General features: G+C 44.3%; 1 protein-coding gene and 1 pseudogene across 1 annotated transcript in view; both read right to left on the bottom strand.

The window, feature by feature from the left end:
* Positions 1–18,330, bottom strand: part of LOC135706227 (probable ATP-dependent RNA helicase CG8611) — a 180,209-nt gene that overhangs the window by 96,467 nt on the left and 65,412 nt on the right. The window lies entirely within an intron of this gene.
* On the bottom strand, positions 7,076–7,158 carry LOC135706285 (U4 spliceosomal RNA; annotated as a pseudogene).

The following is an 18,330-nucleotide window of genomic DNA, read 5'->3' as shown; positions in this document are numbered from 1 at the left end:
AATTGTTCTCCGGTCCCGGTTTTCTTCCAGCTCCTTTGCCGTGGTCCAACGTCAACCGCTCCTGGAACCGCTTCAACACTCTGGAGACGGTTGAATCAACAATCAATACGAAACTAACGATTTTAAATTGGCTCACCACTTTAGTAGCCTATTGGTCCCAAGCAAACGATTAACGTACCCTATTCTAGTTGAAATTCTATTACTACACTATGTTTGTTTTGATTCGCTATGAAAGTTTGACAGATAACATCAGGGGTGTGTGGATTCATGCAGAACATGCAGGGGTGAGTGAAATAGCTTGGGACTGCTTGGGGCCGTTGTTCTGGTACTGAGTGAGCCAAAAATAATAATGATTTTCTTCGGGACCCAGTGATCTTAGAGTTACCTCTATGGTTGAATGGTGAATGTTCAACATTTTTCCCAACTGCCGGTGCGACAGGTCAGGAAATTCCAGGTGTTTGGAAAGAATTTGTTCTCTCAACTCGCGTTGGTTCACCTCCATTTTCGTTGAATCGAAAAACACGACTTCGAGTTTGACAGCATGTACACAATACACATCAATGAGAAAGTGTGCAAAATTTGGTTGATTTTTACCCAATGGTAAAAAAGTTATGCCCTGTTGAATGTGTCGCAATAATTTCGTGTTCGCCCTTTAATAGGGGCGATGACGATCGGCTCCTAGATCGGATACTGCGATGGTCGGATAAGGTATGCATATGAGCAAAAGCTAGATGACTACTGATAAGAAATTCAAGCAGTTCCAACCCTCCATAAATTACGTTACGTGGTATGTTACGGGATGTAAGATCTACCACCGATTCCTAGTCCTGACTACTTCAAAATAGGGGAACAGGATTTTTCAGTAAACAAAGGAACGCATCTTATAGTCCTTGTTACTTTTTATGCCTTGTTGACAGTGACAAGACTCGGCTTTGTCCACCGAGGATGATCTTGAAACAAGGAAAAAATGAGTTAGTTAGTCTTCATCTATGTGATTCCAAGTCTTTTATTCGTTGCTCTCTAGTTTGAAGTGGTTATGACTAGAGTTCTGATGCATGGTCATTATCGGTGTCATTCCTTAATTTTGTTGCTAAGAATCCAGTTTTGACTGACAAAGAGGCGCGCCTTTGGAGGGTGTTACAATACTCCGAAGGGTATAAATAGCGGGACCTTTCAATTAGAGTCAGATACTTGCGATAAATGTGAGAATGGCAACTGTAAAAGAATCGAATACTTCATCATTGCTCAATAGTGATGGAGTAATACCATAAAGGTAACTCTAAAACTAGTAGGTCCCGAAGAAACGAGCTCTACTTTTTGGCTCAGCTCTGGCAATTACTTTCTGTCCCAAGCTAATCGATTCACCCCTCGAAACATAGGAAAATCCACTAACCCCTCATTTTATCAGTCAAAATTTCATAGCGAATCAAAACAAACATAGTGTAGTACTAGAATTTCGACATGTATGGGGTACGTTAATCGTTTACTTGGGACCAATAGGCTAGTCAAGTAGTGAGCCAATTTGTAAGTGCTAGCTACCTCAGTTGGGAGCGATCCTGAGAATCCCTGACTACAATGGCCTCAGGGTCGGCACGCTTATCGAATGATCGCACTGGACACAGCAAAAACTCCTACAACACTTCAATATTCCAAATTACCACTTTTTACTGTCGGATTCTAGTAACACTTTTATTCCTCCCTACGTATGTAACACTCCCACTTTCTTAAGTTCTATCTGATCTGTTTCTGTTGTCTTTCCCTTCTTCTTCGGGGCCCCTTGCAGATCCACCACCACGTTTCTTCGACGACTGCTTCGCTCGGCTCCACGTGCCACCTTCTTCCTTCTCTCCTTCGGCGGTGTTGGAAATATCCTTCGCGCGCTCCTTCTTATGCTGGCTGGGCCCCCGAGTGTGTTGACGGACTCGGCTTCGGCGGTTCGTGCCGGAATTGTCCTTGCTTGGCTGGGGACTGGCGTAGTTTACCGGTACGTCTACCAGGTATATCTCAGCGGTTCTGTCTTAAAATGTACAGCGGGGTCCTAACAGACAAACGGTTCACATTAGGACCTTTGAAACAAAATGGTGATTCCGGGAATTTACCTGCTGTCCGTTTTTGTCCTCTCACTCTTTTTCACTTTCCTCTTACTATCTTCAACTATCTTCTGTCTGCACAGTAATGTTTGGTATATTTCACCAGAGACTATCGACCGTTTATCCTGATGGTTCTTTGATGATAGACCTGATCGGTGTATAAAGCCTAGAAATACGTTCTTTGGGTCACTGTCCTTTGACAGTTGGTCAGCGACCCAGGCCATTCGTTTTCCATCGCCAGTCATCGTGTCCGTTATGCCGATTATAATGGCCTTTTTTGTCGTCACCTCTCATGGCCGCCTAAATGCTGCTTTTACTCCATCTGGTGGTGGGTTTTGTAGACTACGGTGGGTGGATGGCTGCGTAATACTGTAGGCTACTCTACTCTGGCCTACCAGGGATTTTTACTGACGGAGAAAAACTGCACACATATACGAACATTACTTGTCATGATTTTTTAACATATTAACGAGTACTCTACACGATATTCTAAAAATTACTCGACACTGAAACGTGAACACTCACAAATTTTAAATCGTTAGTTTCCACCGGTTGGTAATACGACATGCACTAAACTAAGGACACGGGATATACAACAATAGGTAGATCAAATTACTGGTCGCAGTGGTGTAAGGTCCCGAACAGAGGAAAAACATGACGGCCACCGTGAAAATTGCAATTTTAACTAATTCAAATATTTCTAATTTACTACCGACCTGTTAAGTAAGCTAAGCTTTTATCCATCTACCCTAATCTATTAACTACGAATTCAATTTAGCTTCTTTCCAATTCTAACTATTTAATTTGTTGTTTCTTCAATTTCTGACGTCACAGTAGAGGGTCTTCCCTTGTGATTATCTTCTTACTTCTTCTTCTCCGTTGGCTCGACTGCGTTCGCTGCTCTGTTGATGTATACACTCCTTCACGTGCTACTAGTTGCCCCATCATCGTGCTAACCAGGATCGTGACCATGTGACTACTCGGCTGCTAGGTTCGGACGATCAGCTGATCGATGTAGTAGTAGTTGCCTTATCTTGGATTGTCTAGGTAGTTCGACTTCGTTCATCCGTCTCGTGGTGCGAAGGGCTGGGTTGCCCTCGGGCTGACTCATTGTTCTGGAAATAAACATAGGTGATTTTTTCAAACAATCAAAGAAAAAAAACAATTACTTAACTGGGATGGAGGCTACCGGCCTCCACGGGTCCGAAACAGGACGATAATCGTTGGCATCGATTAGGTGGACTGCCTTTGTCACAGGGTCGACAAGAAAAGTAGTCCACTCCGGTATTTAAGAACGGAAATTCGGGTGTGACCCGTTCCATAGATAGTTCTCCCATCAATTGCTCTAAGACCTTCGGTTTACACCGACAGCATCTGGTGCAGGCATGAACGATACGACGAGCAAGATTTCAGATGCGTAGCGGCCAGAAACGTCCACACACAGCAGCTGTGAGAAGTTGCGGTCCAGCTTGTAGTAGTTTCTGGTGATAATGAACTATTATAAATACCGTAAGTAGATATCTGAACAGCAAAATCATGGGATGACGTTGGTCATAAGAAATCGGCGTAGCCGACCACCGACACAAAGTATTCCATTTGCAAGTATCGGAGAGAGAGAGTATTTAAGCAAGAGTTAGGTTTGACTTTGGCGCGTGATCTCCATTAAATCCTGAGCGAAGCATTCTTTCTGAGTCAGTTTCACTAGTACATAGCTGCACCACTTCATTGATCTCCATGGTAGACAGGAATCCAGTACGACGTTCCGAGGAAAGCCTTGCCTTCGTGTTATCTGAGAACCTTCGAAGCAGCGCTTCAATCCGGATGAGCTTTTGGTGTACGATGAGTATAGTGCGAATAGTTCGTTTGTTGGTTGTATTTGAGCAGGAAGAGAAACAGTTCGTTCTTCCAGTTCCTCAGAACTGAAACGTCTATTGCGTGGGCACCCAAGTGGCGGCCAAAAGCGAGACGGTTGCGCCGGTTTGTCACATCCCTCTCGAAATCATGTCTGCAGGGTTCTCCGAAACTGGTACATGAGGCCACATACCATTGGCTGTAATTCGCAGGATTTCCGAACACCTGTTAGCCCCGAAAGTTTTCCAGCGCAAAGGGTTGGCGGCTATTTGGTATAGCGTGATCTCCGAATCTGTTCAGAAGAAGTTCTTGGCCTTGAGTTTTAAACTGGAATCGACCTTTTCGAACAGGTGGTTCAAAAAAAGAGCACCACATAGTTCAAGACGAGGGAGACTGATGATTCCACCCTTTTTCGATTTCCCCCCCCCCACCCCCCCCTGGCGCTATCTTGGATTTGGCGGTAAGCAGGTTAGCATGAATGCTACCAGTGGACGATACTACACGGTTATATCCGCAAGCTCCATACGCTCTTTCCGACGCGTTAGAAAATCGAGGAAATTTCAGGTCTGGTAAATGCCATAGATCGAACGAACAATTTTACTTGAACCAACACCGGTCAAACCAAACCTAGAGGATCAAACAAGCGGGCGATGTCCGAGAGCACAGTTTGCTTGGTAATCGGTGCATGTGTGTTGAATTTTGGAACATGAAACTGGAATACATCCGTTGAAGCATCCCATTGAAGCCCTAGTGCCTTTATGGGAGCAGCAGCCGAATCGAGCTCGAAAAGTGTACGCTCATCTCTTCCCTAGCAGCACACTTGTCACTGGAAAGTTGTTGTAACTTGTTTGCAACTTATTCCAGTCACAATTAAGTTGCAGCAACCTATTTTGATGGAAGTGTGTTGCTTGGGTTAGCAAGCGTCCCTGCTAGAATAGCAGAATTGTTCGAGGCCCACTTGCGAAGAAGTAGACCAGCGGAGCCGAAGATGTCCCGTATGTGATCGTTGTGAGTTGGAAAGTTTGCAGTGTGTTCGACAGAGAATGCCTCCCTCGGATGCGTAGCAGTGGTTGGTCGGACTCCCGTACAAGGAATTGCCGATACATTTTTTCAAAGTCGGCTATGATTACGAACTGCGGTATTCGAAATCTAAGAACAATGCTTAAAAGATCGTCCTGGACGACTGGACTAACCAACAGTGTCTCGTTGAGAGAATGACCACTATCAGTTGGGCATGAGGCATCGAAAACCACATGCAATTTAGTGGTGATACTATCCGTTCTAACGATGCAGTGGTGAGGCAAGTAGTAGGTGGAACCCGAGCTAGGAAGTGAGTCATCTATTAGCATCATATGCCCTAACTGTTCGTACTCATGTATGAACGCAGAGTATGCTTCCTTTAGCGCTTGACTAGCGTTGAGCCGGCGTTCCAAGGAGTAGAACCGACGATCGGCAATGTCCTTTGAATTCCCAAGTATGGAGATAACTGCAGGTTTAGTTGGAAGGGCGACGATAAAACTACCAGATGAATCCCTTTTCGTCGTTTGTTTGAAATATTCCTCGCACTCCGCTTCTTCGATGGAATACGTACTCTTGATGTGGCAAGACTCAACCTCGCAGAACCGAGCCAGCTGATCCTCGATTGATGGTTTATTCGAAACGTGTGCGACATTAGCGACTAGTGTTGAAGGTACCTGCGTCTGACTCTTCCCTGAAACTACCCAACCCAGGGCGGTATTCTGCAAAATGGGTGCTCCGGTACTGTGTTTGATCTGAAACGGTCGAAGAACCTCGTAGAAGATGTCAACGCCGAAAATCAAATCGATGGGACCTGGTTTGTTGAAAGTTAGATCCGCCAATACAATATCGGAAACCGTGGAGCTCTAGGATCAGTTCCATGAATTGTTCACTTTTATGAATGTTTCGCATCTATCCCGTGCTCCCCAGTATCAATTTTCTGGTCAAAACTCCTAATTTATTGTGATAAGACGTATATGAGTGGTTTAGAAAAAAAAACCGCGGAGCTCTAGGATCAGTTTCATTAATTGACCACTTTTACGGATGTTCCGGATTTTTTAGTAGACCATCCCGTAGTCCCCAGCGTCCATTTTGTGGTCACAACTCTGAATTCATTGTCATAAGACATATACAAATGGTTTCGAAAAAAACCGCGGAGCTCTAGGATCAATTTCATTAATTGACCACTTTTAAGGATGTTCCGGATGTTCTGGATCTTCCACAGGACCAGACTTGTGTCCTACCGCAAACTGACTCTTCCCAAAAGGGAGCCAACTCTCTGCTTAACAACTTATCTCTTCAAATTGCCGTACAATCTGTGTTTGGTCCCAATTAGCTCAAATTCCATATGGGACGTGTATTCGTTAATGCCGGATCGACCGTATTATAGGAATCCAGTGGCACCCGTACAATAGGAATAGTACTATAGTGTTGGGAATCGAAAATATTTGACAGTGGTTTGTTACACTTCTATAGAGAACAACTGATGCAAGTTTGATCAAAGTAGTCGATCGCGTTCAGAAATAACGAAAGAAGAAAAAAATACTGTGCACAAACATCTGGAAAATCCGGAGGGGTCCGGTTCCAAACTGGGTAAAGTGCTGAAGATGCCGAAAACAACAGTTTGTCGAGTGCCCAAACCCTACAAGGAAACCCTGAGTGTGGAAAGGAATCAGCGGGCCTACGAAAAAAAACTGGAACCAGGGATCGTCAGCTGCGCAGCATTCCTAGTTGAGCATTCAGTCGGTTAACAACGTCCCGGTTTCAGTTGCGCGGCATCTAGTTTTTTTCGGTGTTTTTTCCGCCCGAGCGGTTTTTTTCACCCCCCATTGGATGCCCCAAGTGACCAGTGTCCAACAGAGGAAGTGGAATTCCATCGGCCGAGCCCCTTGGAGTTACCATCCAGCTTTAATTCATCCCGGTAATCCATCACCGGAGTTAACGGCGTCGTCAAGTCCATCATTTTTTCACGCCGTCGCGAGGGTGTGCAAGTGATAGTGAAGCGTGTCGTATCACCAGCTTGCCGACCCACCAACACCAACCATCACCACCGGATAGCAGCGTGGACCAACACCAACGCACCACGTGATAGCAGCGTTTCCACACACACGCTTTGTGCCGGTGTAGTTAAGTTTTCAACTAGCAATAATCGCACCTCGGTTGTACCTCATTGGTTACGATATCGCCACTGCGCAAAGTTGGTGTAGTTAAGTAGCGAATAAGTTTTATTTATTGCCCCTTTGTTTTAGTTTCCCCTTTCTCCCATCCCTCGCAAATATTTTCTTCTTCTTCCTCTTTTTCTCTTGTCCCTGTGTGTTCCCTGTGTGTAGTTGTTTTGTATCTATTGCGGTGGCAGTTGCCCCGCAATGGATGGTAATAGTGATGGCGGGGGGAATACCCTTCCTGCCCTTCCCACTGAAGACGAACTGTCCGACGTGGAAACGTCAGCCACGGTGAAGAAGTACACCGGAACCATCCCGAAGCGGCCCAGGCGAAAACGAGCACCGGAGCCCGTACCGCCTACCCCATCTCCTCCTACCCCGCCTAATCCATCGCCACCAACACCACCAGCACCGTCACCCCCCGCACCACCAAACCCGTTTCCCCCTACCCCACCTAATCCCTCTCCCCCCACACCGCCAAAACCGTCTCCCCCTACTCCGCCTAACCCCGCCAAGAAAACAAAAACTGCCCCCCGCCATAAGTCATACCCAGACGCCTCGACAGGCCCATGGGTTGTTTTTTTCCGACCCAAACAAAAACCGCTTAACGTTAACCAGATCGAAAAAGATCTATTCAAACGTTTCTCGTCAGTGACCGACATTTTGAAGGTGAGGCCAGACAAACTGCGCGTCACTGTTGGTAACCGCAAGCAGGCGAATGAGATTGTTGCCTGCGAGCTTTTTACGTTAGAGTACCGCGTTTACATTCCCAGTCGTGACGTGGAAATCGAAGGAGTGGTCACCGAAGCGAGTTTGACCTGCGATGACTTCTTGAAGAGGGGGATTGGTGTCTTCAAGAACCCCGTTCTACCAGAAGTCAAGATTCTTGACTGCACCCAAATGCAGTCAGCATCCCTCTACGGGACAAAAAAAATCTATTCGCTGACTGACTCGTTTCGAGTGACTTTCTCCGGATCGACTCTGCCAGATTACGTCCGAATTGGGAGGATTCGACTTCCTGTGCGGTTGTTTATACCAAGGGTGATGAACTGCACCAAGTGCAAACAATTAGGCCACACCGCCGCCTTCTGCGGCAACAAGCCACGATGCGATCAGTGCGGCGAGAAGCATGCGGAGGGTGCTTGTGGTGCTCCTCCTAAATGTGTTTATTGTTTGGCACCTCCGCATCCTCTCGCAGATTGCCCCAAGTATAAACAGCAAGGAAAAAAACTTGAACGGTCTCTGAAGGCGCGCTCTCAGCGTTCCTTTGCGGAGATCTTGAAGACTTTCAATCCTCCTCCCAAAATCACTCCGGAAAAAGAAAACAATAATCCGTTCAATCTTCTCCCAGTTGACGAGGACGACACTGACTCACAGGGCAATGACGGAAGTCCTTTTGTTTTCAAAGGTCCTTCAAGGAAGCGATCCAAGAATGACTCGCAGAAAACTAAAAAAACTGACTCCCAAGCCCACTTGGATAAATCAAGAGGTCACGGAAATAAACCGAAACCCAATCCACCGGGTTTTAAGCCTGTCGATTATGACAAAGAATTTCCGGGGCTTCCGGGAACATCTAAAACCCCAGATGTCCCAGTTTTGCAACCAGAACAGCAGAACGCCATGTTCACGCTTTCTGGAATTGTGGACAGCATTCTCGATCTGTTCAACATCACTGACCCTCTTCGGAGCATCATTAACATGATGCTTCCAATCGTGAAACCTTTTCTGAAGCAATTTGCTTCCAAGTGGCCCCTCCTTGCTTCATTCGTATCCTTCGATGGATAATTTTCCCAAAAATGATACGGTATCTCTCCTTCAATGGAATTGTAGAAGCATTTTACCAAAACTAGACATATTCAAATTTTTACTGCATAACATACACTGTGATGCGTTTGCTCTCTGCGAAACATGGCTCTCTCCAGATGTTAACCTTTCTTTTCACGACTACAACATTATCCGTCTCGATCGTGCAGATTCGTACGGTGGGGTGCTCCTAGGGGTCAACAAACAACACTCATTCTACAGAATCGACCTTCCTCCAGTGTCAGGTATTGAAATTGTCGCATGTCAGGTGAATATTAGAGGTAAAACCTTCAGTATTACCTCGTTATACATCCCTCCGAGAACGGCTGTTTCTCGGCGAGCGCTATCTGACATCTGCTCAGTGCTACCTGAGCCGCGGTTGATCTTAGGGGATTTTAATTCCCACGGTACAGGCTGGGGAGAGCTGTACGATGACAACCGCTCAACCATCATCTATGACCTATGCGACGATTTCAATATGACCATTCTAAACACCGGTGAAGTAACTCGAATAGCCAAACCTCCAGCAAGAGAGAGCAGACTAGACTTGTCACTCTGTTCGAACTCACTATCATTGGATTGCATGTGGGAGGTAATCCAAGACCCCTATGGTAGTGATCACTTGCCCATCAAAATTTCGATTTCCAACGGTTCATCTTCACAGTGTCCAATCAACATCGCGTACGATCTCACGAGAAACATCAATTGGGAAGAATACGCGAACGCGGTCCGTGACGGTTCAGAATCGGTCGACGTTCTCTCTCCGTTGGATGAGTACTCCTTCCTATCGCGGCTCATAGTGGATTGCGCGCTTCAAGCACAAACGAAGCCTGTTCCTAGCACTACCATTCGCAAACGTCCTCCCACTGTGTGGTGGGACCAGGAATGCACCGACGTGAATAAAGAGAAGTCTACCGCGTTTAAACAGTTTCGTAAATACGGTTCCCGCGAATACTTTGAGCGGTATACGGAGCTAGAGGAAAAGTTTAAGAGCTTGGTCAGGGCCAAAAAACGCGGTTACTGGCGTCGGTTCGTCGAAGGGCTATCGCGAGAGACTTCCATGCAAACGCTCTGGAATGTCGGCAGGAGAATGCGTAACGCGGCATCGTCGGTCAACGAGGGCAAGGAGTACTCTAACAAGTGGATTTTCGACTTCGCGCGTAAGGTTTGTCCCGATTCGGTTCCGGTCCGATGCAACACTCGCGATCCGCCGCTGGAAAACGATGACATGGACTCCCCGTTTTCGATGGTAGAATTCTCAATTGCTCTTCTTTCATGCAATAACTCAGCTCCGGGAATTGATCGAATCAAGTTCAACCTGCTCAAGAACCTCCCAAGAACAAAGAGGCGATTGTTGAACTTGTTCAATCGATTCCTATCGCCATCCAGAAGCCCGGTAAACCCGCTTCGGATCATAATTCGTACCGTCCCATCGCGATGCTGTCGTGTATTCGGAAGCTGTTAGAAAAAATGATTCTTCTTCGTCTGGACAAGTGGGTCGAGGTGAATGGCTTACTCTCAGATACGCAATTTGGATTCCGTAGGGGCAAAGGGACGAACGACTGCCTTGCGTTGCTTTCAACTGAAATCCAATTAGCCTATGCTGAAAAACAGCAGATGGGTTCAGTTTTCTTGGACATTTAAGGGGCGTTTGATTCTATTTGCATCGACATCCTTTCGGAAAAAACTCCATGCGAGTGGGCTTTCTCCGATTATCAACAATTTCCTGTTTAATTTGTTGTCCGAGAAACGAATGAGCTTCTCTCATGGCAACACGGAAATTGCACGAATCAGCTACATGGGTCTTCCACAAGGCTCATGTTTAAGTCCCCTCCTGTACAACTTCTATGTCAAAGACATTGATGAATGTCTGGCCGAAAATTGCACGCTAAGGCAGCTTGCAGATGACGGCGTGGTTTCCATGGTTGGACCAACAGCACCGGACCTGCAAGGACCATTGCAAGATACCTTGGATAATTTGTCTACTTGGGCAATGAATCTGGGTATCGAATTCTCTCCGGAGAAAACAGAGATGGTTGTTTTTTCTAGGAAGCTTTATCCAGCACAGTTTCAGCTTCAACTTATGGGTAGAACAATCACTCACAGCATGTCGTTTAAGTATTTAGGTGTCTGGTTCGATTTCAAGTGCACTTGGGGAAAACACATAGCGTATCTGAGGCAGAGATGCCAACAGCGAATCAATTTCCTTCGTTCCATTACCGGCACTTCATGGGGAGCCCATCCGGAGAAGATCTGATAAGACTCTACAAGACCACCATTCTCTCGATTTTGGAGTACGGTAGCTTTTGCTTTCAATCGGCGGCGGGGACGCACATATTGAAGCTCCAAAGGATTCAATATCGTTGCATTCGAATCGCGCTAGGTTGTATGCAATCGACGCATACCATGAGTCTTGAAGTTCTTGCGGGCGTCCTCCCCTTAACAAATCGTTTTGCGGATTTATCGTTCCGGTTCCTCATCCGCTGTGAAGTCATGAACCCGCTGGTGATCGAAAACTTTGAGAAGCTGCTAGAGCGGAATCCTCAAACACGATTCATGAGCTTGTACTACGAGTACATGACTCTGGACATCGGCCCCTCCTCGTTCAACCCCAATCGCGCTGTCTCCCATCATTTCAGTGGTTCTTCCGTGAGATTCGATCTCACAATGAGGCAGGAGATTCAAGGAATTCCAGAGCCTCACCGTGCCCTGATTGTCCCAACTATTTTTGCGAACAAATACCGCCACGTCCCCACCGAGAAGAGATTTTTCACAGATGGGTCGGTGATAAATGCGTCCACTGGTTTTGGAGTATTCCACGATCTTCATAGCGCCTCATACAAGCTTCAAAAGCCGTGTTCGGTATACGTTGCTGAACTAGCAGCTATATCGTACACGTTAGAGCGTATTGCCTCACTTCCACCTGACCATTATTTCATTTTTACGGATAGCCTAAGCTCCCTGGAGGCTATGCGTTCAATGAGGCCGATGAAGCACTCGGCGTATTTCCTCCAGGAAATACGATCGTCATTGAGTGCTTTATCAAACAGCTCACATGTCATCACCTTGGTATGGGTCCCTTCTCATTGCTCTATCCCGGGCAATGAGAAAGCGGACTCGCTGGCCAAGGTGGGCGCTATGGAAGGCGATATTTACGAGCGACAAATCGCCTACCACGAATTTTTCACGATTTCTCGTCAGCAAGTCCTCGCCAACTGGCAACAAAAGTGGAATGATGGTGATCTGGGAAGATGGCTACATTCTATTGTCCCACAGGTGTCGATCAAACCCTGGTTCAAAGGGTTGGATATGAGTCGTGATTTTATTCGTGTAATGTCCAGGCTCATGTCCAATCACTGTTCGTTAAACGCCCACTTCTTCCGTATTACGCTTGCCGACAGCAACTTGTGCACCTGTGGAAACGGTTATCACGACATCGAGCATGTTGTTTGGTCCTGCTCCTTGCATCATGAGGCGAGATCCGTTCTGTGTGATTCCCTTAGGGTCCGAGGAAAACAACCCTTTAAGCCAATTAGAGACGTCTTGGCTTGCCGTGATATCGACTTTATGAAGCTTATTTACGACTTTCTTAAAGCTGTTGATTTATGTGTTTAGTGTTTTGTGTTTTAGTCATCCTTTACGTTTAAGTTTTAAATTAGTTCAAAATGCTTTCCCTTGTCCTCCCTCCAAATGATAAATAAATGTAATCCCTAATCTCGAGTAAACCGCGAGTAATCGGCCCCCGTTCTACTAACATTAGTTGTAAGAAAATGATATTCACACACAATTATGTAAAAATATTCGGCTCCGCAAAGCTAACGCATTTGAGCCTTGACAAATAAATGGATTATAAAAAAAAAAAAAAAAAAAGCTGCGCAGCAAGGTGTTGAGGTGCGTTAAAGCCAACCCCGGTCTATCGATCCGAGATGTGGCCAGAAGGCCGGTGGCCGGTGCGGAACATCCTTGCCAGGTAAGGATACAAGTCGTACAAAGCCAGTAAACATCGGAACCGGCACATGAAGCAGAATTCCGTTGTCAAAAAGCGTGCAAGGCTCTTGTACGACCGTGCTTCGATGAAACACAAGGGCTGCACTTTGATCGATGACGAAACATACGTCAAACTCGATTTTAAGCAGCTTCCCGGTGAAAAGTTTTACATCGCGACTGGACGTGGGGATGTGCCGGGAAGATTCAAGTTCGTTTGCAGTTGTGGCCTGAAAACGGAACCATTCGTCACACCATCGACGATGACATCCCATGTTTACATCGAAGAATACCTGAAAAAGCGTGTATTGTCGTTCATCCGCAAGCATAGGGGCAAAGTCATCTTTCGGCCCGATTTGGCCAGCTGCCACTACTCCTGCAAGGTGGTTCTGGAGTGGTATGCTGCCCACAAGATCGATTTTGTCCTCAAGCTAATGAATCCTCCGAATTGCCCGGAACTTCAACCAATCGAAAAATACTGGACAATTTCAAAGCAGCGACTTCGACGAAGCGGTGGGGCAGTCAAGGACATCCAGCAAATGCGGGCAAAATGGAAGAAATTCGCTGATTTCGTGTCCGTTTCCACTGTGCGGGCGCTGATGGGCTCCATTAATGAACTTTTAAAACTTATTGAATCTTTTTGTGCGTACCAATTTAATTTTAGTCAGCCTTTACATAAGTAAGTATGGTAAATGTTTAGGTACGTTAAAAATGAACCTCAGATTCGGAAGTTACGCTATTGGTACACTACATTGGTGAAGGGTTTGGAAGGTTTTATGAACATTTTCGAAAAATAACCCGTGTATTCATCAGGACACCCTAAAACAAGGAACTTGAGTGTACCGTTAAAAATCCTTGAAGGTTCGTATGGTACGCTCTGTGTACCCTACGAGAAACATAATTTTATCAACTTTTGTGAAAAGGATCCTGCTGGATAGACTGACATTGCTGCTTTCACTAAATACGTCCATAAAGGGCTATCTCACGAGTTTTCCGAACCTGAACCCCCTCTTTCACGCCCACACACTCACGCCCATGTTTGCCAGTTAGCGGAAAGATTGAGCACCACTGTGCCATCCTGGAATGATGATGTTCAGCCGAGTCGAAGCGTAGATGATGTCACTCGCGTCGTTGATTGCTGATTGCTGCCCCCGTGCTGTAATGGGTGAGGGGTTTGAAGTTGCAGCCTGGAAATCGTTTCGAAACGTGCTGGAAAAATCGATCGATTTTCCTTTGATGACATTCGCAATGAGCGTGAAAATTTGTGCACTTGTTTCGATCAAATGGGATTTTTTTTTCTTTCACACAACTTCCATGAATGGAGAAAATTGGAAAAATGCTCTTACCTTGTTCCGATAGGCCTCGTAGCAATTTTGACTTGCACTAATTACTTTCACAAACCCGTGAAACCAATCTTCTTGAGCAGCTAAAAAAAGTAAAACAATTTCCAGCGCTCTAAGCAATCTATTCGATAGCGAAACTAGCTGTAAAATTTCCAATTTCCCATCGGAAATTTCGGATCAACCAAAGCATGCCACAGGGTGCCGACAGAGATTAACTTTTACGGATCACACCCTCTTTCCTCCTTTATTGGTCGAATATGAGACGAAAAAGTTTCATCTCACTTAATTTTTCAAACTTCACAGGCCACTATGATCGCCCCCATCGTTATCGTCGTTCGAGCCAAGAAAACAAAAAAACAACAACACTTCCACGGCAACTGGGAGCGTGTACGTGCAAAGGAAGCATTGTTTTTGCTGGCTTTTGTTTTCCAATTAACCCTTCAATTTTCTGACAGACAGTGGATGACTGTCAAATTTATGACCACATAACCTATAACTGGGCAAAAAAAAACTAATTCAACCCGAACACGTCTCTATTTTCGAAGCTATGCTTCCAAAAAGTGACCAGTAAATTGGGTGTTAAAAACTAATAAACTGAGCCTCCATTGAGGAGGCACCGAAAGCTGAGTTCGCTCGCCGTGTGTTTCAGCTGTTTCGCGCCCTAACCTTACTCTCGCGTCCGCCGAAAGCTATTGAATCTATCGGATTCATCGCTCGCTCTGGCAGTATCCCATTGATCGATGTTTAATCAAATCATTTTCGCTGGACCCGCCGCCGTCGCCGGATTCGATCCACGGAGTTCGAGCGAAAGGGGTTGTAAGGAGGGGGGGGGGGAGGGGGCATTCTGGATCGAACAATGAACAGGAAGTGGATGACTATACGGCACAAACTCCAACACAGACAGAGCCTCAGCCAAAAGCGGACAACGGCGCACGGCTATCCGAGCCGAGCATCCATCAATAATGGACTTGGTAACACAATAATCACGTCAGTGGTGCTATTATAAAACTATCTCATGCTTCTTTAATTCGCCCCCTTCCGCCCGCCGCCACTACACAGTGACCGTCCCTGTGTCTATCCGTCCGCGCGGGGTTTTGAACGTGATTTAGGTTCATGTACGCGCGCGAGATTAGATGGATGGGTGTATGTTGTTTTTTTTTTTCTTTACCACTATTTCGGGAAAATAATTAACCTATCATTATTATTAAGACGATCTCACACAAGATTAAACGTACGCGGCCTCTGTGCTAATTTGAGCGCATTTGCGCGGTCTGAGAACTGTGCTTATATGGGTATATATGGGTATTTGACTGTTCATTTGCTTATATGATGGATTAATTCAACAGCATTTCAGACTAATTTAAATTTGAGCCGCAAAATTGTGATTAACACCTGCTGCGTTTTGAAAAAAAAATGATGAGTACTGTTTAATTTACATAGAATTTGAGCTGGTTTGTTCGTACTCTTCATGCTAGCAACTGATGGATGCTGCAATTCTTCGATGCACGTGATCACAGTATTTACATGGTTTGACATATCTCACGTTATTATGCCACGATGTCCAGAAACAATGCCATATTCTGGTTTTGAAATAAGGGAGCCGACAATTTCAAATTAATTTGGTTTTGGTGTTCCTAAGCACTTTAACTATTCTGTTTGTATTACTTCTGCGTGAAGTTAACGATTTTACATAGATGAAGATGCTAAGTTTCAAATAACAGACTTAAAGTGGTCATTTTATACGATAGATGAAGAGATGAATATACACAGCAAAAAATAAATTTTAATATTACATCCAAGAGGATGCACTTCAGTCATGTCGAAAATCTCATGTAATTTTTATGGCCACACAAATAAACAAATGCAGTAAAAGCAACGTAATGTCAGTTCATGCACTGTATTCATGATAATTTTGCCTTTTTTCGCAAGTAATATTACACCATATTTTCGACACGATTGAAGTGCATCCACTTTGATGTGATATTAAAATTATTTTTTTGCTGTGTAGGACAACTTTAAAGAAGGTACGAATCGGGTTGATCATCTCTTTTTACCAAACTCCCCAGTTGGAGAGGGATGGTGAGGAGCAGGACCCAACAAAGTCACTTTCAATCGAAAATCGTCAAGCGACAACGAAGCTGTCAACCATCACTTTCAAGTGAAATTCATTCCGTCATCTCTTCGACCAGATCCCCTTCAACATCAACAGAACCACTTTCGATCAGTTTTCATGCTGTTTGTTTTGGCTTGACTCGTGTTCATTTCATCATTCATTATCAAATGAACTTACTTTCGCATTGAAGCGAAACTGTTCGATCTACATTTGCGCAGATTTTCTGACTTTTGTTGATTTTTCACTCGCATGTCAGATGCCATTTTGAAGTCCAAGATGGCAGCTTCCGGTTCAAGAAAATATGGAAAATACTGTTAAATACTAGAGCTGCGCCGAATATTGTTTAGATGCGAAGTTTCGCTAATATACGACAATTTTCTACAAATGAGTGGTCGACAAAACGATTGAGTGAAATTTTGTTAGCTCAACGCTTTATATTCGGCCGAATACTATGGCGGCCGAATATTCGGTGCATTTATATCAATTACCCATCAATATGGGTATTGTTGGAAACGGGAGGACTTCTAGAGAATAAAATCAATATCAGACGCCTAGGGGCATCCCACTCTAAACTTTAGCTCCAATATTTATTAAATATTTTTGAATATCTCGTAAGTATCGCTAAGTATTTTTAAGTATTTTATTTCTAGGTTTTATTTTCATCGTAGTAACGTTTGTTTTATGACCGGTTGCTAGTGCTGAGTTTGTTGTTTTTTGCTCCATCAGTTCGATAATTTTAGTCGCGTGATCTTATATTTTTTTAGAGTATAAAATGAGTTTATTTGAAATGAAGTGTGAATTCATTGTAAGGGAGTATTTCAAATCTGCCTACGAAAGGATAAAACAAAATGTATGTTTTTCAGTGATCTAAAATGGGAAAATGAAGTACACCGAGTCTTTTCGATTCGTTTTCTCTAACATGAGAATCCTAGAAGACGATTGTGGAACCAAAGAGCTTTAAATGTGAACAGTCCCCTACAATTAAAGAACATTTAATTACTGTACAGTCAGTCTAGCGTGTTCATCATATGGAAGTGTTCCATATTTGTCGAAGAATTTATGTTGTTGTCGGGTCTATATTATGAAATAAAAGCTGAACACAATGAAACTGTTTATTCTCAAGACTACTAAACATTTAACAGACTAATCATAGTTTACCAAACCACCGAATCTATATATATACATAACAATAATTTGAAAATAACAATATGATTTTTTAAACGATAAAATGAAACCTGGAAAATGGAGCATTTTTGTAAGGTTATCGGTCAGCTCATTAACCCACTTAATGAGCATGCCTCCAATATAGCCACATTGTTGGAGACAGCCAGTTGCATACCGGTCTTGAAGCGAGCCAAATTGCAGCAGGGCAGCTGACTGGGCGTAACGCTACGCTTGACAGGACAATTGACAGGACAATTGACATCATGGATGACAGAACAGGTGACAGGACAGATAAGGAGAGTTATAAGAGAACAGATAACAAATAGAACAAAAGGAAGACAGATTAAAAACTATTAAGTACTTATTTTCTTTCGCATTTTAAAAGTGTTTGCTAGTGGTAAAATTTATTGAATTCTTTTCTCTCGTAAGTTTACATCAATTAAAATGCTAGCAATTATTAAATTAAAATTTATATACAGATAGCACAACACATTAAAAACAGTTTGTTGACACAGTGAACTTCAACACGTGAAGTGGATTAAAATTTGTAAGTTTATATATTAAGTTTTCTAAAATTAATCTAATCATTAAATAAAACTTACAGCTAAAAGCATTCTTACTCAAAACTTGACTTTGCTAACGGAAGATCCGAAAATTCACCGAAGTTTACATTGCCGTCAGCAACAAACTTTTAGAAATTTTATCGACCATTTGGAGGTTAGCCGGGTCCAGTATCAGCCTGTCGGGAGCGATACGATTCGCCGTTGCAAGATGTCCACTCTTAGACCAGGGTCAAAACGTTT

Source organism: Ochlerotatus camptorhynchus, unplaced genomic scaffold, assembly GCF_037179485.1.
Source record: "Ochlerotatus camptorhynchus isolate MF236.1 unplaced genomic scaffold, CSIRO-AGI_Acam_v1.1 ptg000276l, whole genome shotgun sequence".
Classification (NCBI taxonomy): Eukaryota; Metazoa; Arthropoda; class Insecta; order Diptera; family Culicidae; genus Ochlerotatus; species Ochlerotatus camptorhynchus.
Note: the sequence above shows the minus strand (reverse complement) of the source record. Positions and strands in the feature narration are given on the sequence as shown.